The 22,344-nt window shown below is 54.2% G+C and overlaps 1 long non-coding RNA gene across 3 annotated transcripts in view; it reads left to right on the plus strand.

Annotated features, from left to right (window-relative positions):
* LOC142820957 (uncharacterized) overlaps positions 1-22,344 on the plus strand; it is a 55,500-nt gene that overhangs the window by 27,110 nt on the left and 6,046 nt on the right. Inside the window, exon 1 of one of the 3 annotated variants that reach the window (XR_012897988.1) lies at positions 10,379-10,498. The exons of 1 other annotated variant lie outside the window; for it this stretch is intronic. This is a non-coding gene — a long non-coding RNA (uncharacterized LOC142820957). Of the gene's footprint in view, positions 1-10,378; positions 10,499-22,344 lie in introns of those variants that run through there. One more of the 3 variants, XR_012897989.1, reaches the window with a different exon arrangement.

Genomic DNA, 22,344 nt, shown 5'->3' on the forward strand with positions numbered 1-22,344 from the left:
CCTATTCTACCCCCGTGTAACTAACAAAGAAAGAACTGGGCTTGTTTAGTTTGGAAAAGAGAAAACTGAGAGGGGACGTGATAGCCGTTTTCAACTACCTGAAAGGGAGTTACAAGGAGGAGGGAGAAAAATTGTCCTTCTTGGCCTCTGAGGCTAGGAGAAGCAGCAATGGGCTTAAACTGCAGCCAGGGAGGTTTAGGTTGGACATTAGGAAAAACTTCCTGCAAGGATGGTTAAACACTGGAATAAATTGCCTAGGGGGGTTGTGGAATCTCCATCACTGGAGATATTTTAGAGGAGGTTAGACAGACACCTGTTGGGGTGATCTAGATGGTGCTTGGTCCCTCTACGAGGGCAGGAGACGGGACTCGGTGACCTCGCGAGGTCCTTTCCCCTTCTAGTGTTCTGATTCTATGATTTAATGCTTCTGTAATAGGCTGCCCCACCCCTCTGCCCAGAGAGAACACAGGAGGAGCGCACCCTGTGTGTTGAATCTGATGGAAAGTAGGAACAGGGCTAGAGGAGAGGATCTCAATTACCCCAAGGTTTGGCCGGTGGGGATGAATCTGAGGCTTAGTTCCAGCCCGTATAAGAAGGCAGAAGGTGTTCAGCTCTGACCCCATCTCTAATGAAAATGGCAAGCCGAAGCAATGGAGCGCTCAGAACGGGAGACTTTCTGCTGGCATCGCCTTTCTCAAGAAACACAGGCCATGCCAGGCTGGATCAGACTAGAGGGTGCATTTAGACCCCGATCCTGTCTCTGACAGTGGTCAGCACCTGTGAAACAGATGCAATGGGCAGTTCTGGCATAACCTAGCCATAAGGTGAGTTACCTCCTGACCCCTGTAATTGACAAGCTGGTTTAAGCCCTGAAGCATGAAGGTGAAGGGAGGGTGCATCTCCCGCCCTTCCTACTCCTCTCGCTTGGTGCAGTAGCACTCAGTGCGGTGAAGAATAATATCTTCAATGCCCCCGCGGAGCACCCAAAGTTGGCAGGTTTTGCCCCATCCTTTCGAATGTCCCCAGCTCCCTTCTCTTCTCCTTCGCCCCGGAGCCCTGCAGCCAGGAAACCAGGGACCAGCAAGGCAGCCAGACCCATCCCCGCCGACGTCTTCAGCATCTAGCCCATCCCTCTGTCCAAGCCAACCCACCCTTCCCAAGCAACCGCTGGTCCTAGAAGCCACGTTGGCCCAAGGTCTAAGCTTTGGCTACAGCACCCTGGCTGCTCCGCTTATTATTTCGAAATAAGGGGGGTTATTTTGGAAGAACTTTCTCCTGTAGCCCAGGGCTAGGCGAGGAGTGTAGTCCCATGGTTAGGTAGGGTTGGAAGGACTCCTCGCTCTGTGCCCTGTGCGAGGACCGCGTGATCTGACCTCTGCAGCAGGAGGCTACGGGTTAGGACTCCGTGGGTCTGTTCCCAGCTCTGACACTGACCCACGGCAGGACCTCAACCCTACGACCTTCTCTCCGGGAAATGGAACTGAGGGCACCGTGCTGCTGGAGGGGAGGGTTACGAAGCTGCATTGGTTACTGTGAGTAACGCTCATTGAGAGCCCTAGAGAAAAGAGCAACGTGTTAATTAAAACAGGCCAGCTGGCAGTTCCTCAGCGGCAGGAGCTCCGTTGACTCCGGTGGAGCCGGGCCCATGGCGCTTGGTGCACACACGGGTGATCACATATCTGCGGTCCTGGATTTATCGCCTTCATTAACTCCCAGCTCTCCCCCGGCTCTGGCACGGCGAGGCGCACTGTAACCTGAGCGCCCCCGCGCACAGGGAACCCGGCCCTAACGGGACAAATTAGATCCAGCCCTTCTGAGAAATAGGGAACGTCTAGACAGCAGGGCTAGTTTGGGATCCCTCCGGTGTCCTGAAATAGCTACCCCACATCTTTGAAACGCAAAATATTTTTCGAAAGAACAGGTGTGCTAGTCCGGCATCCGTTCGACGATGGTTAAGAGATGTCTCGAAATAGCGTGTTCTTTCGAAATCTGGCGCTGCGTAGACGCACCCATGCGGCTCGCTTACCCCCGCAGCTGGGGGTGACGACCCCTCCGATGGTGTTTCCTGAGCCAGAAGCAGTGGGGGGGGGGGGGAGCAGAAGCAACACCTCCTGGCCCCCGTCACCTAGAGAAGCAGACCCAAGAGGGATGCAGTCCTTTGGGAATGCGGCAGGGCTGGAAGTAAGGTAGGGAGGGGGCGGAGAGCTGCGTTCCCTGCTAGCCGTGCACTTGTGCGGCCGCTCCGGAGGGATTCTATGTGGCGCCCAGCTGATTAGCCCAGCGGCCATAGCTGGGTGATTTGTTTCTGCTGGTGGTGCACATTCGCACGGGCCTCGGTGCACATAAAATGTATTCCACATGTGTTTGGGAAAAAATCCGCACACGGATGGAGATGATTGGAGGGAGCATTGGAGAGAGCATTTTCCCCTTCCCTGAAAGCAGAGGGGAGGTTCCTGCTGTTCTCTCAGGCTGGGATGAGGAGCACTGACCCCCACACCCCGTTAGCCTCCCTACCTTGAGCTTCCCTGGGGAAGCTGGTGGTGGCTGCCTGGTGCTCGTGGGGGAGGGGAAAGGGGAACCCCCCAATCCCAAGCTCTGAGAGCGGATGCCTTATCCACCAGGTCACTGGGACCCCCACCTGTCCTACCAGCTGACGAGAGCGATCCCACCCTGTTTCATTCAGGGAGCCCAGGCCGGCAGTGCCTGCTGCAGCTGGCTGGCCAGGCTCTGCTGTCGCGTCGCCGTGGCCCGCGCCGGTGGCAAGACCACGGGACGTGACCACGCTGCCCTGTGATCGTGGCGGGGGATCCGCTTTTGTGGCAGGGGCGACCCAAAGGGCCTTTGCGCCTCGCTAGCGCCAGCGACGCCAAATGAGTGTGTGAGGCCGGCAGGGGCGCCCTTTCCGTCCTGCCCTGGTGTAACCTCACCCCGCCCTTCACAGCAGGGCTGGTGCTGTGCTTTGGGCCCGTTTCCCATGCGTCTGCCTTCCCAGCGTGGGGGAGGGACGGCTCCCCTCTCCGTCACCGTGTGCGCCGGGGGTGGGACGACACCGTGGCCTCGCATAGGCCTTAACGCCTCAGGCTATCGGTCCAGCCAGCCCTGTCGCCCACCCTGTCTCCGGGCTGCAGAGGGAGGCAAAGCCCCTCTCTCTCCACCACTCCCTGGCCTGTCCACATGATGCGCCCGTGTGTGCGGGGCCAGGGAACGACAAATCCCTCCAACACTGGGGAACGTCCGCCCCGAAGTGCTGGTTTTGATTTCCTTCAGCCTGGTGTCTCCGCTCGCAGCACTACAGGCATTATTAATGCCGGTGAAAATATCCTTAATTAAGCTCGGCTCCAGCGCCGAGGAAAATGAAAGTGGTAAATCACAGGCCAGGGGAAACCAGATGGCGAGCGCCATGAATCCGGGCCGCTGTCTCTCTGGCTCTGCGAGGGAGCAGGGCAGGAATGCCGAGGCATCTCCTCCACGCAGGACGTGGCCAGCAGAGTCATCTCGAAGGCTTTGTGGCTCCTAAGAAGTTGGTCTGAGTGGCCACAGCCGGACTCGTGGGCCAGGGGTGGGTGTGTTCCACGGCTGATCAGGAGATGTTGGAAGGGGCGCCCAAAGGGATGGGAAGGAGAAGTGAAAGAGCAGGGAGAGGGGGAAAGCATGCTGAGGCTGGGCCAGCTTCCGGGCTGGATGAGGGAGGTTGGATGGGAGTGATTGTTATAGAATCATAGAACGCTAGAACTGGAAGGGACCTGGAGAGGCCATCGAGTCCAGTCCCCTGCCCTCACTGCAGGACCAAGCACCATCTAGATCATCCCTGACAGGTGTCTGTCCAACCTGCTCTTACCTACCTCCCATGATGGAGATTCCACAACCTCCCCAGGCAATGTATCCTAGAGCTTCACCACCGTGACAGGTAGGAAGTTTTTCCTAATGTCCACCCTAAACCTCCCTTATCTAGAGTCAGGGTTCTCTTCATGTGTCTGTGGGAGAAGAGGAATGGGGGCAAAAGACTGGCGGGTCAGGAGTCCTGGGTCCAGGAGATGAACATGGTCTGGTTGCTAGAACTGGTTCCTGGAAATCAGACTACCTGGAGTCTACACCGACCTCTGCCACCGTCGCACTATGTAGCCTAGGGCAAGTCACCTCACCTCTCTGAGCCTCAGTGTTCCCATCTCTAACATAGGCATTTACATCACTCACAGGGCACGTATTGATAATGGCTCAGAAGACACGCTGCAACCCTGATGGGGAAAGCACGCCCAAAGGGTCAGCATCTTATGAGGATGCTCTCCCCTGCCAGAGAGACTATGTCCCTGCTACACTTACTGGAGACCTGCCAGGCACTGTACTTGCGAGGAGGGGTGTGATGATATTACTGGGCTCCTAAATCTAGTTTAAGCAGGAGAAGCGATGGAGATGGGACGTCCCCAGCTAGGCAAGGAGGAGACCAAAATGACAGGGAACATGAAGCGAGGGGGAAAGGGGCGGCTGGTATTGGCCAGACAGGATATTGTGCCCGCCGAAAGGGACGCTATAAATATTCCTGCTGACAAGGCAGAGCCGGCGTTGGGAGGAAGCTAGAGGCAATAAAGATAATCAAGGGATTCAGGGATATTGCTGGGGACCTGCGGGGCAGCGGATCAGAAAATGGCTTTTCGACATTTAAAAGAGGCCTTTAAAGTCTGATCCTACATGAGGAGAAGGAGAGTTGCTGAAATATTGATTGGCACCACCATCCAGTCCCCCCTTCCCTCTGCCACTGAATGATCAAGGCTGGAACTTGCTGTTAAGGCAACAAGAATTAAGGAGCCTCTCAGGTGGCAGGTTTCAAACTTTTTTTCTCCTGACCCACTTGAAGCAAACTGTTGAGGCCGCGACCCGGCAGAATGTGACTGGAGTGTGGGCTCCGGGGTGGGGCGGAGGGTTAGAGTTTTGGGGTGGAGAAAGGGGTTTGGGGGAGGGGGTATCAAGGCAGGGGTGGGAGGGGCTTCCCTTGAGCAGCTCCCAGGCAGTGGCGCAGTACAGGGGCTAAGGCAGTTTCCTGCCTCTCCTGGCACTGCAGATCCTGCTGCGCCCCAGAAGCAGCCGGCAGCAGGTTCCCAGCCAATGGGAATGCAGGGCTAGTGCTTGGGGCGGTGCATGGAGCCCTGTGTGCTCTCCCCCCCCAGGAGCTGGGACTACTGCCGGCTTCTTCTGGGGGGCAGCGCAGTCTGTGATGCCAGGCCAGGCAGGGAGCTGCCTCAGCCCCCCCACTGCTCACCAGACCCCCCCTGCAGCCATGAGACCCAGCGCCCGATGTCCCACCCCCCAGCCCTGGGTCGTGACCCCTAATTTGAAAACCGCTGGCTTAGGGGGCAGAGTATAAGGACCCCACTCCACCTGCAAGAGCTGGACTAGGGTCTCCCAACAGGTCTCTCTCCCACTTGTGCTAAAGGAGGGATTCCCTTGGCGAGCCGCCATAGGAGGCTGTTATCCTGCAGTGCCCATGGCCCCTGGAAGCTGATGGGATATGGAGAGGTCGGGGGTGGGGGGTGTCCTGCCCGCACAAGGCAGAGCCGGTTGAGTGAGGTCAAATCACCTGGTCAGCTGCACCTGGTGGGGATTGAAAGGCTGATTGCAGATGCAGTCCAGATGGGCAGGGCATGGCTGATTTTGGATAAAGCCACCGCTCTGGGTGGAGGCCAGGCTGGCAGGGGAAGGGCTCTGTAGTTGCTCCCCAAGAAGTGGGCTTTTGGGCTGGGAAAGCAGGAGACAGAAAATAAAGCAGGGAAGTAACAACAGGAGCAAATAGACTATAGTGGTTTTGATCTCTGGCCTGGAGAATGGAGCAGCCCTGGGCTTCCCTGCCCACAGCTAGCAAAGTGACAGGGAGCTGGAAGACAGGAGCAGAGGAAGACAGCTGATTGGGTAGGACTCTGGTCCTGCAGAAAGACCCTGAGGACATCTGGGCAAGCATGACACCTCCTGGCACTCTTCCCAGAGAGGACAGGAGAAGGGGCTGTATTGGGGTGTGAGCCCCATCAGAGACCCACATATTGTCTGGGTGATAGTGCAGCTGCTGCACCTATTTCAGCCCAGAGGATGGGCAAAAATGCCCGGAAACTGAAAGGAAAAGGCAGGGATGCAGCAGTGGAGAGGAAGGCCTGGGGTGGGCAGAGTAGGGTTTCTGTTGGGCTGGAGAGGGGTGCAGGTCTGATAGAAACAGGCCGCTCTCTCCCTTTGGTTGCTGCACAAATTGGAGGCCAATTTTCCTCTCCCTTCCCTGTTGTCTTTGCCGTGCAGGGAGCTAGTAGGTAACAACTGGGCTCCTAACCCAGCAGGCTTTGGACTGTGTTCAGTGCTGGTTTGATGTGGGGAAGGGAGGGGAAAGCTTCCCCCTTCCCATTTTGGCCTCCCTGGAGCGCTGGCCATGGTGCTGAAATGCCTGCCTGGCTCAGGAGAGCCTACTGAGGGGCAAACCACAACTGTGTGCGTGTGGGTGGGGTAGGGTGGAGTGTGGGGGGAGATCACTACTGGATCAGTGCACTCATGTGCCCGTCGTTTAGCAGCGAGAAGCCCCTGGCTGTGGACTTCCTGGGTTGCCCAATCCAGGCACCTGCTTCCGCTCCGTGGGAGCCCGTTGCAACAGGCTCCAAGCACCTGTAATGTTGAGGAGCACTTGGGAGGGCCTTGGTCTGTAGTATGGGCAGCCCACCTATGCAGGCCTCAGCTCTGTGGCAAGATTAGCCATTCCACTTGTTCTACGCCTTTGCCCAAAGCGCCCAGATGCCACAGTGATGGGCACACACCTAGGGGAGTGGGTACCATCTCAAGAGGCTGCAGAGGCATTGGAAACTACCTGGGACAAACATCTGCCTCCATCATCAATGTCTCTGGGATCCCAGAACTTAGAGGTGTACAGGGGCCACTGTTTTTCAGACAGGCCTGCGTTCCAGTCTCCTTCAAACGGGAGCCCCCTTTAGCAATGCCAATGCCTACCTCCGTTCTAATGAGCCCCTTTTTTGTGTTTGCCTTCCCCTTCCTGAAGTGTATGCTGGGATGCTATTGGAGCATCTGTGGCAGAGAGGGAGTTTAATAATCCGAGCTGCATTTCAGAAGTGCCAGGGAGGGAGGACTGCGGGGGAAGGGGGAAGGGGAATGACAGGAAGAGAGCAGGCTTAGGGCAAGTTTATTGGAGATGTTGGTGTCCAAGTTGTGTTTTCTGGACATGTGCGAGGAGGGGAGGGCTGTTTGTTTAGGCATTTCTATGGAAGTCAGGAGGCGACACATACACTAGCCATGAATATTCATGAGCCTTCCTCCCTCCTTGTCAGCAAGAATGTTGAGCTGTATTGGAGCGAGTCATTCTTTATTAATGAGCCTTCAATTACTGGGAAAGCAGGGAGAAAAAGACGACATTTGTAAACTGTTTATTAAAACGAAGAGACACACAGAAGCACCAGTGAGCATTAATGGGAATTAAAGTGTTTACACACCTGCTATTCGGGGATTTCACTTCTGAAGTGGGATCGCGAGAGAGGCAGCCAGATGGTCAAATTCAAGGCAAGAAAAGGCCAATTGGTTTACTACAGCTATTTCCACCCTTTGAGGTTTATTTAAATCCCACCTTGTCTATACTTACCTGGAAGTTCAAATTAAGATACAGAAGTCCAGCTTCATTAATTGATGTGCTGGAGTCGACATACCTTAATTCAACCTTTGGCACCATCTCCACAATAGGAGGTTGATGGGAGCAGATGCTCCCTTTGACTTCCCTTTGGGAGCATCTACACAGCAGGAATTAACATGAAATAAGCTACGTGAATTGAGCTACGTCAACTGCATAGCTTACTTCGAAATAGCTTATTTCGAAATTAGGAATGTTTACACAGCACTTATTTAGAAATCGAGCACTCTTCCTCTGACTTCTCTTACTCCTCGTACAATGAGGGTGATGGGCATCGGAGTAAGCAGGCCTCCAGCTCGACAGTATTTTGACATTATTTCGAAATAACTGCCGGCTGTGTAGACGTGGACTAAGTTATTATGAAATAATGTTGGTGTCTAGACGTACCTTTTCTCTTCATAAATCGAGGAGTACTGGCATCAATAGGGGCACCCTCGGCATTCAACTTATTGGGTCTTTACTAGACCCGCTAAATCAAACTCCGGAAAATCAACCACTCCAACGTCACTCTACCTAGAGGTGAAGCAACTCTGAGCTCCCAGTTGGTTTGAAAGGCTCTTCTGCTAGGAGGTAAATCCCGTTTTTCTCCTTGAATCCTACAAGCTTAGTCCTCAGGTTGGGTCATGGGGAAGGATCTAGCTAAACAACCTAGCAGCAGGTCTCTGGGGTTCTAGTCCCAGATCTGGAAGGGCAGGGAATCTAGTGGATCAGAGCAGTGGTGAGTAGGAATCAAGGCATCTGGGCTTTAGTCTCAGCTCTGAGCAGGAGCGGTCTCGTGGGACAGAGCAGAGGATTGGAAGCTAGAACACCTGGTTTCTAATTCTTTAGCAGGCCCCTGATATGGATACCAGAGGTGGCTAAACCATCCTAGACAGGTTGTTGACTAGGACAGGAACTGTCCTTATCTTTGTACAGCATCTACCCACTCTGGGGCCCTGCTCCCTGATAAGGGAAGCTAGACTCTCCCCCAATAGAAATAATTGGATGAATTAATTCATTTCAGCAGAGACTGTCTGTGGAACTCTCCCACCTTACAGCAGCCAGAGATCCAGGCCTGTGGTTATCGGGACCCTGTTTTATCTATGAAAAGCAATAAGAGGAATCCCATCCCAGGCTAACGGGGTGTAAACTAAGTGCTACAGGATGTGCCAGGCTTTGAGGACGTTCTGATCCCACGGTTGGGGTCACTCCCATATCCCGCTGCAATATTTCCTTGGCCCTGTCTCTTCTGATATCTGCGACCTTCTCCTCACTGGTTCCAGGGGACCACCTCCCCCAGTCTCTCTCTCCATCTCCCTGCTCTGTGCAGACTGCAGTAATAAATTGGCCATTTCCTTATTTTCCCCATGTCCCATTTACCACCACCACATATTTTTTTTTAATATAATGGGCCAACTTCTCCCTCTCTCTGCTATGGGTTGAGTCGACGGGTTCTGCTGTGCAGCTTCAGGCTCGTGGTGATGTTAGCTCCTCTAATTGCCCTTTTCACCCACTCCTTGGATTTTCGTAGGTCTCCCGGTTCTCCCTTGGATCTTGCTGTTTATGTTCTTAAAAGCTTTGCTTGCCCCTCTCGCTTCCTGGCACAGCCAAGTTAGGAGGAACCGGGGTAGGTTTCCTGATTCTCGCTCCTGCCTGGTTTTCCCAGACATGAATGATTTTGCAATTCTGATCCCGTTGGCTGGGTCTTACTGCTTTCTTATCTGGCCTTCTAAGTGCTAAATTATCAGACTAAGTACTCACCATGAGCCATTACTGAAGTGCTTTGTGTTCATAGAGTTCCAGGGGTTGTAGAAAGATAAATTAGGGGCATGGTGGACAACCATTTGAACATGAGCTTCTGCTGTGACACTGTCATGCTAAGGGCAATTCTTTGTGGTATGCTGCGTAGGAGTAAGGTTGTGTGGTATTGCCACGACGAGATCCCTATTGGAATATGGTGCCATGCTCTGGCCTTCCAAAAGAATGTGGGAACAAAACTGGAAAGGGTTTGGAGAACAGAGACAAGAATTGGAGGACTGGAAGGGCCCTCAAGAGGTCTTCTGGGTCTGATCCCCTGCCTGCATTTGTGATTAAGTATTATCTTCATCATTCTTGACAGAGGTTGCCTAATGATTGAGATCTGCCTCAGACAAAGATTTTGGAAGCTCAATCTGTTTAGGTTGCCCAAGAAAAGTTTAGGAGGTGACTTGATCATAGTCTTGCAGTGAGCTGGCTGCCCCACTCTGGCAAGTAGGGTTGCCAGATGGTTTAACCAAAAATACTGAACACCCCCTGCACCTCCAAACAAACAAACAAAACCCACTGGGGAAAAAAAGGGGGAAACCAAAGTTGTTGAGGAGCAAAAAAAAAACAAAAAAAACCCCAGCGTGGCCCCTTTAAGAAATGCCTCTGAGGCTTTGGCCATCCACCATCTTGTTTTCCTGCTCCAGGCCAGGCAGATCCCCTGTGGAACCTGGTAAGCACACAGGATTTTCATCTCCTGGCCGGGAAAAAATCAGAAAATACTGGATATTTTAGGTGTCCAGTATTTTCTGAATTTTTTTTACCGGACAGGAGGTGAAAATACCGGACTGTCTGGGTCAATACCGGACACCTGGTAATCCTACTGGCAAGGGAGGAGTTAAAAGCAGGTTGGAATGAGCCTGCACAAAGCCCTCCAATCAGAGAGAGGCTTATAGGGAGCCAATCAAAGTGCGGCATGCTGGGGCAGCCCTGATATAAAGAGATGCTCAGCAGAGCAGAGAGTAGTTGGGGCTGACCAGTGAAGGTGCAGGACTGGCTCCCAGGGGAGGTAGAGCACCTTGGACAGAGCAGTGCTGGGTAGGCTCAGGGGAGCTGGTGAGTTGCTCCAACCTGGTACCTCCCAGCCCAGGCGGAGAAGGTGCAAAGCCCATTGGGGAAGGGGGCTGGGGAACGGGAGCAGTCAAGGGGAGTGAAGGAGGGCAGGGGAAAACTGCTGCCTGCGGGACCTGGGCTAGTGGGTGGGCCTGGATTCTGCCCTCCCCCTTGGTCAAGCTGAAGAGTGGCCCATACAGTCTGCGGTTCGCCCTTGAGGCAAAGGGCGGGACCTTGGGGCTGGCATATTGATGAAAGATTGTTGATACTGAGAATGGAGCAGGGGGCGCTGCTGGAGGGGAGTCCAGAGAGCCGTGCGGGTCCACACGGTGGAGAGTGGAACAGCCGAGGAGCAAGACCCGGCCAGAAGGTGGTGCAGATTAAAGAGACTGGAACTTTTCAGCTTAGAAAAGAGGAGATGAAGGGGGGAGATGACAGGGGTCTATAAAATCATGGCTGGTGAGGAGAACGTGAATGAGGAAACGTTCTTTACTTGCTCTCCTAACATCACAACTAGGGGGTCGCCGAATGAAATTAACAATCAAAAGGAAGTTTTTCTTCACACAGCACAGTCAACCTGTGGAACTCCTTGCTGGAGGATGTTGTGAAGGCCAGGATTTTAACAGGGTTCAAAAAAGAACTAGATACATTCATGGAGGAGAGGTCCACCAATACTACTTAGCCAGGATGGGCAGGAATGATGTCCCTAGCCTCTGTCAGAGGCTGGGAATGGGTGACAGGGGAGGGTGATTCTCTGTTCTGTTCATTCTCTCTGGGGTCGCTGGCACCGGACACTGTGGGCAGGCAGGACACTGGGCTAGATGGACCTTTGGTCTGACCCAATCTGGCTGCTCTTCCATAGGGTTCTGGGCAGGCTCAGTACTGAAGCCGGTGCTGGTGCGTCTCCCCAGCTGTGAGCTATGCGAGGGTGAGTGAAGCTGGCAGGGTTCGACCTGCCTGCGCTGCAGTCATACCTCTGAGGGCAGCAAAGCCATTCACTCCCCCGTGGGTCCCTTCCTTGCCCGGCCTGCCTGACACGAGGGAGCTGCCCCTCTGCCGAGGTGGCTGCCCTGCGCAGGGTCAACCCCGGTGGCTTGTAAAACAAGGGCAGTTGCTCTGCCAACCACACGACAACTGGCACTCGGCTCCTTCTTTTGTTTAAAAACCCTTAAAAAAATAAAATAACAAAAGCCGCCAGGAACAATGCTGGGGCAAGATGTTCTCCCCGCCGCAGCCTCTCTTGAACTGACACAGGGCGCTCATGTTCCCAGACAATCAGTGTTGGTCTGACAAAGCTTTTCCTTCTTCTATTATCACATGCCAGCACAGTGTTTCATAAGCATCTCCTTTGTTTGGCATTATTCACTGTGTCGGGTGCTGCGCCGCGGCACATTGCAATGAAAATGGGGCATGTAATATTATAGCCTGCCTCTCGAAACTCCAGGAACACGCTGTCAGACACTGGCTAAGTCAATAGCTCCTGGTTTCAGCTGATTAGCCCTTCACTTTTTTTTTTTGAGCTTCTTTCAAGGTTCCCTCCGAAGCCTTTATGTAGAGCCCTTCGTGGATACGAAATTGTATCCGCCTCTACAGCCACAAAAATGAGCTATGGAGGTCGGCATCCCCATAGGGGGATACCCGTGGGTATAAAGCAAATATCTGTGGATTTTCAGGGTCCTGCCTTTATGAACTATACGCAGGGGTCTTTTCACTGGCCCGCTGCAATGCAGCCACCTCTGGACAGAGCGCAGCATCTCTTCCACAGCTGTACACGCCCAGCCTGCCCCAAACCGGTGGTGTAAGCAGAATCCTGTGCTAACTGTAAATATGCAGGAGATGCAACGAGAGAACGCAGTGATCTGAGTGAGGGGTTAATAGAAGAATCCCAAACATGGCTACAGGCTGGGGACTGACTGGCTAAGCGGCAGTTCTGCAGAAAAAGACCTGGGGATTACACGGCCACTTTATTTCAAAACAACATAGCCCACCTCCACGCCGCCGGCAGGTATTTCGAAATACTGTCAAGCTGGAGGACTTCTGACTCCCACTCCGGTAACCCTCCGTGTACGAGGGGGAAAGGGAGTCAGAGGAAGAGGGCTTGGTTTCGAAATCAGTGCTGAGTAGGCACCCTCCCATTTTGAAATGAGCGACGCAATTGACGTAGCTCCATTTGCGTGGCCTGTCTCCAGCTAAGCCCTGCTGTGGAGATGCACCCAGGTTCTCTCCCCTTTCTCTACTTACTGTTCCCTTCCTTCCCCCCCTTCACTCATCTCTCCCTTCCATCCCTCCCCTCCCTCTTTCGCCACTCTCTGGTCTCTCTCTAACCTTCCAGCCTTTTCTTTTCTTTTCTTTTCTTTTCTTTTTCTTTTTCTTTTTCTTTTTCTTTTTCTTTTCCTCACCTCATTCTCCCCCCCCCCCCCGCCCCATCCGCTGGCTGTAGGGTTGCCAGGTGTCCAGTATTGAACAAGAGAGTCTGTTATTTTCGCCTCTTAAAAATGTCCGGTACTTTCTTATTTTTTCCCGGCAAAGGGGCGAAGGTAAGCAAGATGGCAGGCAGCTGCTGGCAGCCTGCTAGGGCCAAAAAGCCTCAGCACGTGGTTTTTAAAGGGGGCGATGGTGGTTTTTTTGTTTTTGTTGTTTTTGGCTCAACTAACTAACTTTTTTCCTGGCGCATTTTTTTTTGTTCGGTATTTTTTTCTGAAACCATCTGGCAACCGTACCTGGCTGTGCATCTCTCCTTTCCCCTTCCTGCACGTGGAGTTCTTCTACAATCCAACCCTCTCCGCTGAATTGTGCGCGTGCCTGGCAACCCTTGTTATGGCTCCTGGCAAGAGTACAAGAGCAAAAAGCCTATTTTCGCAGGCTGGAAATTTACCGGCCATGAAGGTGAACCAGAAATTCCCCAGCCCCTCTAAGCTTTGGCCTGGTAGGAGCTGGAAGGAAAGGCATCGGAGGAGCGTGCTGCTTGGGGCTAGACACAGCTTCCTTGCTAGTGCTCAGGGGGAGGGGGACCCTGTCTGGGAATGTTTCCCTAGCGGGAAGCAGAGGACACAATGGAGAAGAGGGGGAGCCGCTTGTGGCCGCTGCACCTGCACAGGCCTGGCTGCGCTCTGACATGCTTCACGCATCCTTCCTGCTTCCGATGACACCGGCCCATCTGTCCGTCTGGAAGCGCAGCCAAGAATCTGGGTGGCCAATGGTGGAGGGAGGGTGCGCGGCCTCTCCAAGCTGTGCGGTGGGCGCGGGAGCAAGGTGGTGTGGAAGCTACAGGCCCTGGCTGGAGGAGCCAGATGGCAAGTGCACCGCGGGCATGTCTGTGTGGTAGCCGGTGCTGCTGAGCACAGACCTGCAGCCTGCAAGAGTGGGCAATGCACTGGCACCCGCAGGCCACTGCCCACCCATGCCAGAGCTCCTGGGAGCCAGGCTTCCCAGCACGGCCTAGCTCCTACAGACAATTGCTCTGCCCAGCAGCTCGTGGGCAGCTGCGTGCACCTGGCACTCTACACCGGGCGCCTGCTGCTGAAGGGGGACGCTACGCAGCCTCCCCCTCCTGGCACCGAGCACAGGGAGAGAGGCCGGCAGGCTCAGGAGGGGGTAGCTGGGTGGGAGACTGGCACGTGAGCTGGTTAGCGCTAGGTTCAAGCCTTCCCTTGGCCTATTTCACAATGCTACAGCTGCGGTCTGCAGGGTGGCCGGGTCTCTGCTCCATCTCCTTCCCGGCCGTTCCTGCCAGCTCTGCCCAGGGCCGGCCCACAACATTTTGGCACCTGAGGCGGGGAGCTCAAATGATGCCCCCTCACGTGGGCCCAAACTTTTCTACACTCTGGGACCTGGTGGTGTCCCTCCACAGACTGGCACCTGAGGTGGCCGCCTCAGTTTGCCCCATAGTCAGGCCAGCCCTGCCCCTGCCTTTAGCCCTGCAGAGGGGGGGGGCAACACCCAGGCCTTCCTCAGCCCCACGTTGGCCACCAGCCCCCTCCCCTAGCGCCCCCTAGCGGCTGCGGGCGGCTCTGTGCCACGCCACGTCACTTCTAGAGCAGCACCCGGGCCCGGAGCGCCTCTGCCCTGGGCGATACCCCCCCCCCCCCGGGGGCCGAGCTTTCAGCACAGGGCAGCCATGTTGATATATAGGGATTGAACGTTGTTTCCTGACATGAGGCCCCCGGCTCGGCTAATTCACTCGGGCAGCGAGGGCGGGAGCACGTTCATTCAATTATGTCAGATCCACTCAAGCGCTCCCTGCCCCGATGCAAACCAGCCCCATTACTCCCCTCCCGCCTCCCCCTAATGGATGGAAATCTCATTCCTGAGGACCGGCCGCGAGCACCGAAGGGAGCCCAGTCCAGGCTGCGGAGCTTTTAGTGAAACCTGATTTGGTTCATTGCCTGATTAAGGCTGAGTGGCTGATACTGGAACTGGCCCCTCGCCTCTCTCATTACCTTGTTCTCCCCCGTCCCCAAGCCATTCACAAGGTTTTTTAAAAGCACGTGTCTCCTCCGGCCGCTGATCCTCTTCCCTGGTCTAAGTCAGGATCCCTTCGCTTTTTCCCCATGTTGGAGGGAAGGCTCTTGCACACAGCCATCCTAACTCATATGCAGAATTCACTGCTGGGTAGGGGCACCCCTAAATCTGGGGCACTGCTGGGTCTTAATGTCCTTCCACCCGCCTCTTCCTATTCTGCTCTGTGGCTCTTTCCTCCGCAGAGGAGCTAGGGAACTTACAAGCGGCAAAGCCGACCAGAGCAATTAGCAGACACCGAGCCTGCGAAAGAGCCGTTCGTGGTCATAAAGCCATGAAACAAGCATTTGCCAACCCAGGTCAGTGCTGGATTTACCCGGTTCAGGATAGGACCTTAGTTTAAAACTTGTTTTAAAAATATTTTATTGTGTGTTGAAGACGATAGATTCACATCTCTTAAAAACATGTCGTTTGCCTCCTTCCCCGGCTGCACTGGGGCATAGGGGCACCGGTTTAATAGGCCCGATAAGCTCTCAGGCCCGCCCTGGCCTCTCCATGGCAGAAGAAGGATGTGCTTGTACTTTGTGAGTGAGGGCCAAGGGGATCTGTCCGATCCCAGTTCTGCCTCTTTAATAGGCAGCAGGTTTAAAACAAACAAAAAGTTTTTCTTTATTCTGCGCACAATTGACCTGTGGAACTCCTTGCCAAAGGATGTGATGAAGGCTACAACTTTAACAGGGTTCAAAAAAGAGCTCGATAGATTCATGGAGGTTAGGTCCATCAATGGATAGTTAGGAATGGTGTCCCTAGCCTCTGTTTCTCGGGAAGTGGGAGAGGGGAGGGATCTTTCAAGGATTACCTGTTGCATTTCCTCACTCTGGGACAACTGGCAGTGGCCACTGTGGACAGACAGGACACTGGGCTAGATGGACTTTTGATCTGACCCAGTTCTTACGCTGTAGAGTCAATGGGGGAGTCACTTGATTTTTGTGGCACTGCCATTCGAGACCTGCCGTCCAACAGCTTCTGGGCAGCGGGGTTTTCCCTAGGCAGCGTGGTGCTACCTGAGCAAAGCTCACAGTTTTTTCCCCATCCTTTCGAATGTCCCCACCTCTCTTTTCTTCTCCTTCGCCCCGGAGCCCTGCAGCCAGGAAACCAGGGCCCAGAAAGCCGGCCAGGCCCATCTCTACCGATGTCTTCATCATCTAGCTCTCTCCATGCCAACCGACCCTTCCCAAGCAACCGCTGGTCCTAGAAGCCACGTTGGCCCAAGGCTGGAGTTGGAGGACTGGTCTAAGCTTTGGCTACAGCACCCTCGTCTCGAAGCCTCCCTCGGCACAGCATTGGGAGACTCTCTAGGCCCCTCAACGAGGTGGCTACGCCAGTTTAGCCTCGGCTGCTGTGGCCTGTGGAGGAGAAGCAGGACTCGGGGAACGTGGCCCCACGTGGGTGGGGCAGCGGCAGGCCAGGGAAGCGCTCCGGGGGGGGAGGGGATGGATTCATCAGCGGGAGAGCACCCTGCTCGCCGAGTTGTATGGGAAACGCCGCGGGGGAGATGGATTCCACCTCGGGAAGCACGTGTGGCCGGCCACACTCGGCTGGTGTCTCCAACGAGGTCCCAGGGGGCCCTGGCTCAGGCCTGGGCTGCGTTCACCAGGGTCAGTGACCCGCCCAAAGAAGGTGGATCATTAGTGTGCTAGATTGAGGCCCCTGGGGCAGAGGCAGAAGTGTCTGAAGTCCCAGGCCATGGTATCCCTGCCCTGGCCTTGCCTTCCCATCCAGCCCTTTTCATAGAATCCTGGGGCTGGCAGAGACCTCAAGAGGCACCGAGTCCAGCCCCCTGCCCAAAGCAGGACCAATCTGACTCCATCATCCCAGCCAGGGCTTTGTCAAGCCGGGACTTAAACACCTCTAGGGATGGAGATTCCACCTCCCTAGGGAGCCCATCCCAGCGCTTCCCCACCCTCCTAGGGAAATTGTTTTCCTTCATCTCCAACCTAGACCTCCCCCACTGCAACGAGAGCCCATTGCTGCTCGTTCTGCCATCTGCCACCCTTGAGAACAGCCTCTCTCCAGCCTCTTTGGAATCCCCTGTGATGGAGTGGGGGTACCTTGCTGGTTGCTAGGTTTGGGCTGTGGGTGACCCCCACTGGCTGCTGTCTGTACCGCTGCCCAGCCGAGGAGCTGATGGGACAGGGAGGTTACCTGTCGACCGGTTACCTCCCAGGGAGAGGAACAAAGGGAGGAAGGTGGAGGGCAGCCCCTGGCTGGAGGGCAGGGCTGGAAGTTGGGCAGTTTCTGGCTGGTATCATGGAGGAGCAGCCTAAGCAAGGGGCTGGGATTTAGGGGCCCAGTCTCCCCCATCTCAAGGGGGGCTGAGGCATCCTAGGCCTGCCCTGGAATCAGATTACATCTGTGCTGTGCTGTACCCTGGAGGAGTAATAAACTGCCTCTATTCTACTGGCTGGTGGAGTCTGTCCGTGCCACTATGGGGGTGCAGGAGACAGGGAAACCCCAACGTGTTGTCACCCCCCTTCAGGGAGTTGCAGGCTGCTCTCAAATCCCCCCTCACTCTTCTCTTCTGCAGGCGACCTAAACCCAAATCCCTCAGCCTCTCCTTGCAGGTCTTGTGTTCCAGCCCCCTCATCATTTTCGTTGCCCCCTGCTGACTCTCTCCAATGCGCCCACATCCCTTCTGTAACGGGGGCCCACAGCTGGACGCAACACTCTTAGAGCTGCTGGCCATGCTCCTCCTCCTATAGGGTTCCTGGCTCTCACAGCAGAGAAGAGGGGTGGGGGCAGGGCTCTGTGTTTGGGTTTGGTTTGGAGGGCGGGACTTGCCCCCAGAGGAGATGTACCCCGGGGCAGGTGTGTGTGCCCAGAGCCGGCGGGGGAGCTGCTGGCAGCAAACGCCCCTTTAAAGAACATGATGGCAGACTGGCTGTGGGCTGGGCCCTGTGCCAGGTCCGACGGGAAGCAATTCTCCCCTCCGCAGCCTGGGCTGTGAGGCTAGGGCAGCCTATGCCCCTGCTTCAGGCTCCTGGTGGGGCTTTGCAGGGGCGCAGAATTGCTGGGGTGCAGCCCCCACCCCCTCCCACCTCTGTTCTGCATGTAGCTTGCTCCACGGCCGGTGCCCAGCACTGCAGGCCTGTGGTGCCAGGGTTGTACCTGGCCTCAGGCCTCCCCGTGCCAGGGGCTGCTCCAATGGGATGGGCAATAATTTTCGCGGGGGGCACTTAATGAATTTTGGTACACACTCACGGGCAGGCTCCACCCCCAAACGGGGCGGAGTTTGGGGCAGAAGGGTGGGGCTGGAGACCGGCCTCTGCCCAGGGTTGTCTGGGGCTGGAGGATTTGGATGAAACACGCAGCAAAGGAATCACGTCTCCGGCCCTGCCGCGACCGTGTTGCCTGGCAGCTGCCTCATGTTGCTGGGGCTATTTAAAGGGCTCACGGCTCTGGCGCCTGCCGGGGTAGTGCTGCGACCGGGAGCCATTTCATTAGGATCCTGCTGCCTGAGCCGCCGCCGGGAAATTCAGTGGCAGGGGCAGCAGGATCTAAATAGAAAGTGGCCAGATGCAGCCCACAGGCCAATCAATGTGTTAGGCGGGCCGGATCCAGCCCAGCCCTGCCCTATGGCACGTTGCCCCAGGTGCCATGCTGACGTTGGGCCTTGTCCTTCAAGCAAACCTCCCGCCCCTGCCGCGTGTATTAAACACGCCTTCCGTGCCCTGTTCACGCCTCCGAAGGTCACCGGATTCAAGCCAGAGAGGTTGATTCAAATGAGGAGTGGAGATTGGAGTCAAACAGATCTGACCGCAGGCTGGCAGAGGGCCATGGGAGACATCTCCTGGACTCTCTCCTGCTTCTAGGAACAACGGGACAATTAAGAAATCAAACTTGTTCTGAACAAGGCCTGGAAGTATCAGAAAGAGCAACAGCGGATTCTGTCTACACAGGGACTGAGGGACGGCCAACCCGGAGCGCCTGCTGCGTCTGGAATTTTGTCTCCAATCCAGTTAAAGTTTCCTGATTCTCTGCCTGGCCCCGGGAGCAGGGGAGAGCAACCAGGAAGCGGTTGTTCCAGGTAGAAATGATGCCCAAGGAAGCACATTCCACTGGGAGATAGCCAGTGCACCCTGCTATCTGGCTGCACCCCTCTCTGCGGCTTGCACTGCTTTTAGGAGCAGAAATCAGCCCGTGGCTGGCTCCCTGAATTGCTCCAGACTCTCTGTCTGCCGTTTCTTAGGGGATCTTATCATGGACCAATGGCAGAAGAACTCTTAGATCATGGCTTTGGTTTGAACTTTAAGTCGGACCTTTTGTTAGCCAGGAAAGGGGGTGAATTGTTCCCTGACTTGGCTGGGGGTGGGGGTGAGTGACAAAAGACCCACAGCTGGGAGAAGACACTGTCGAGTTGGCCTGGTGGCCAAGGAAGTGCCCACAGGTGGGGAGGGTGGACACAAAATCCCTTGCAATGCTGCATCCAGGCATAAGGGGGCACCCTTGAGGCGAGGATCATAGACTCCTAGAACTGGAAGGTAGCTCGAGAGGTCACCAAGTCCAGTCCCCTGCCCTCACAGCAGGACCAAGCACCATCCAGACCACCCCTGACAGGTGTCTGTCTAAGCTGCTCTTCAATATCTCCAGTGTTGGAGATTCCACAACCCCCCTAGGCAATTTATTCCAGTGTTTAACCACCTGGACAGGTAGGAAGTTTTGTCCAACCTAAACCTCCCTTGCTGCAATTTAAGCCCATTGCTTCTTGTCCTATCCTCAGAGGTTAAGGAGAATAAATTTTTTTCTTTCTCCTGGTAACACCCTTGTAGATACTTGAAAACCGCTCTCATGTCCCCGCTGTCTTCTCTTTTCTAAACTAAACAAGCCCAGTTCTTTCAGTCTTCCCTCATAGCTCATCTTCTCTAGACCTTTAATCATTTTTGTTGCTCTTCTCTGGACCTTCTCCAATTCCTCTGCATCTTTCTTGAAATGTGGTGCCCAGAACTGGACACAATACACCAGTTGAGGCCTAACCCGCGCAGAGTAGAGCGGAAGAATGACTTCTCGTGTCTTGCTCACAACACTCCTGTTAATGCCTCCCAGAATCATGTTTTCTTTTTTCTCAACGGTGTCACACTGCTGACTCATATTTAGCTTGTGGTCCTCTATGCATATGTAAAGTAATGCACATCGGGAAAAATAACCGCAACTATACGTACAGTATGATGGGGGCTAATTTGGCGACGACAAATCAGGAAAGGGATCTTGGAGTTATCGTGGACAGTTCTCTGAAAACTTCCACACAGAGTGCAGCGGCGGTCAAAAAGGCAAATAGGATGCTAGGAATTATTAAGAAAGGGATAGAAAATAAGACCCAGAATATCTTACTGCCCCTGTATAAAACTGTGGTACGCCCACATCTTGAATACTGTGTACAGATGTGGTCTCCTCACCTCAAAAAAGATATTTTGGCCTTGGAAAGGGTTCAGAAAAGGGCAACTAAAATGATTAGGGGTTTGGAACGGGTCCCGTATGAGGAGAGGTTAAAGCGACTGGGACTTTTCAGTTTAGAAAAGAGGAGACAGGGGGGATATGACAGAGGTCTATAAAATCATGAGTGGTATGGAGAGGGCGGATAAAGAAAAGTTATTTATTAGTTCCCTAAATAGAAGAACTATAGGACACCAAATGAAATTAATTGGTAGCAGGTTTAAAACTAATAAAAGAAAGTTCTTCTTCACACAGTGTGTAGTCAATCTGTGGAACTCCTTGCCAGAGGAGGCTGTGAAGGCTAGGACAATAATAGAGTTTAAAGAGAAGCTAGATAATTTCATGGAGGTTAGGTCCATAAAAGGCTATTAGCCAGGGGATAAAATGGTGTCTTTGGCCTCTGTTTGTCAGAGGCTGGAGAGGGATGGCAGGAGACAAATTGCTTGATCATTGTCTTCGGTCCACCCTCTCTGGGGCACCTGGTGCTGGCCACTGTTGGCAGACAGGATACTGGGCTAGATGGACCTTTGGTCTGACCCAGTACGGCTGTTCTTATGTTCTTATGTTCTTATATGTTCTTATGACCCCTAGATCACTTTCTGCCATATTCCTTCCTAGACAGTCGCTTCCCATTGTGTATGTGTGAAATGGAGTGTTCCTCCCTAACTGGAGCACTTTGCATTTGTTCTTATTAAACTTCATCCTATTGACCTCAGACCATTCTCCAGTTTGTCCAGATCATTTTGAATTTTGACCTTCTCCTCCCAAGCACTTGCAACCCCTCCTAGGCTGCATGACTGCACCCCACTTCTTGCTGCAGAGCTAGGCCCAGGCAGCCTATGGAACGGAGGCTGTGTGGGGGTATAGTGCAAATCACGCTCTAGTTCCCCGGGGCCCCTGACTTCTCATGATGCCTGCATTGCAGGAGAGGCCCTTAGCATCAGCCAGGGCCCTACTGGGTTGTACAAACACAGAACACAGAGACAGTCCCTGCCCCAAGGAGCTTCCAATCTCAGTATAGGAGATGGACAAGCAGATGGGGAATGCAAAGAACCCATCAGACCATAGCGCCAGTTGAATCGATTCTCTGTGCCGGTGGGAGACACTTGTCCTAGCTGTGATTTGCATGTGAGGGGGGGGATTGCTTTAGAAGCCCTGACTGGCAGATGGCGTGGTGCAGTGGATAAGGCTGGCCAGGGGAAAGTGTCTTCCTCTCCGTGCATCTGTCTATTTAGAGTGTAAACTCTTTGTGATACGGGACACATCTTGCCTTTTTATCTACGCCGCACCTTGCGAAAGGGGCCGCTATCTTCTGCCATAATATAAATAGTAACTGGCTAGTTAAGTGCTTGGCTGCAACCAAGGGTTCTATTTTGAAAAGACTATCTATTTGAGAGCAGCGTTCTGGAGGGAATTACTTGGAACTAGGAGACTTTCTCACCCGAGACCATGGCAGCTCTACTGCGTACGTGTGGCCCGTGGGTAACACATCTGGGGCTCTTCATATTTTGAGCACTTCCCAGACAGTGCCTAAAATCACCCCTCACAACGTTCCTCAAAAGGAGACTGGGGTCCGAAATGCCACTGGATGGGGAAACCGAGGCACAGTCTATGACGTGACAAAGTCAATCAGGCGCGTGGTGGCAGGGCCAAGAAACAACCCTCTGGTGCTCTGACCTTCAGGCCAGGCTGGGCTCATTTCTAAAGTCCAGCTTCTGCGGTGGGCTTGGATTCCAAATATCTGTGATGCTTCGGTTTGGTGCCAAGCTCGCGGATCCAAATGCCCCTGTCCCTAGAAGAAGGGAGCGGCCGTGTCAGGTGAGAGGGGGGCCTGATAAGGCACAGGGCTGGGTTTTTCTAAGGTGCTGGGCTTAACCTCCTTTTTGAAGTCAATGAGAGCT

The sequence above is a fragment of the Pelodiscus sinensis genome, chromosome 28 (genome assembly GCF_049634645.1).
Source record: "Pelodiscus sinensis isolate JC-2024 chromosome 28, ASM4963464v1, whole genome shotgun sequence".
NCBI classification, from domain to species: Eukaryota; Metazoa; Chordata; order Testudines; family Trionychidae; genus Pelodiscus; species Pelodiscus sinensis.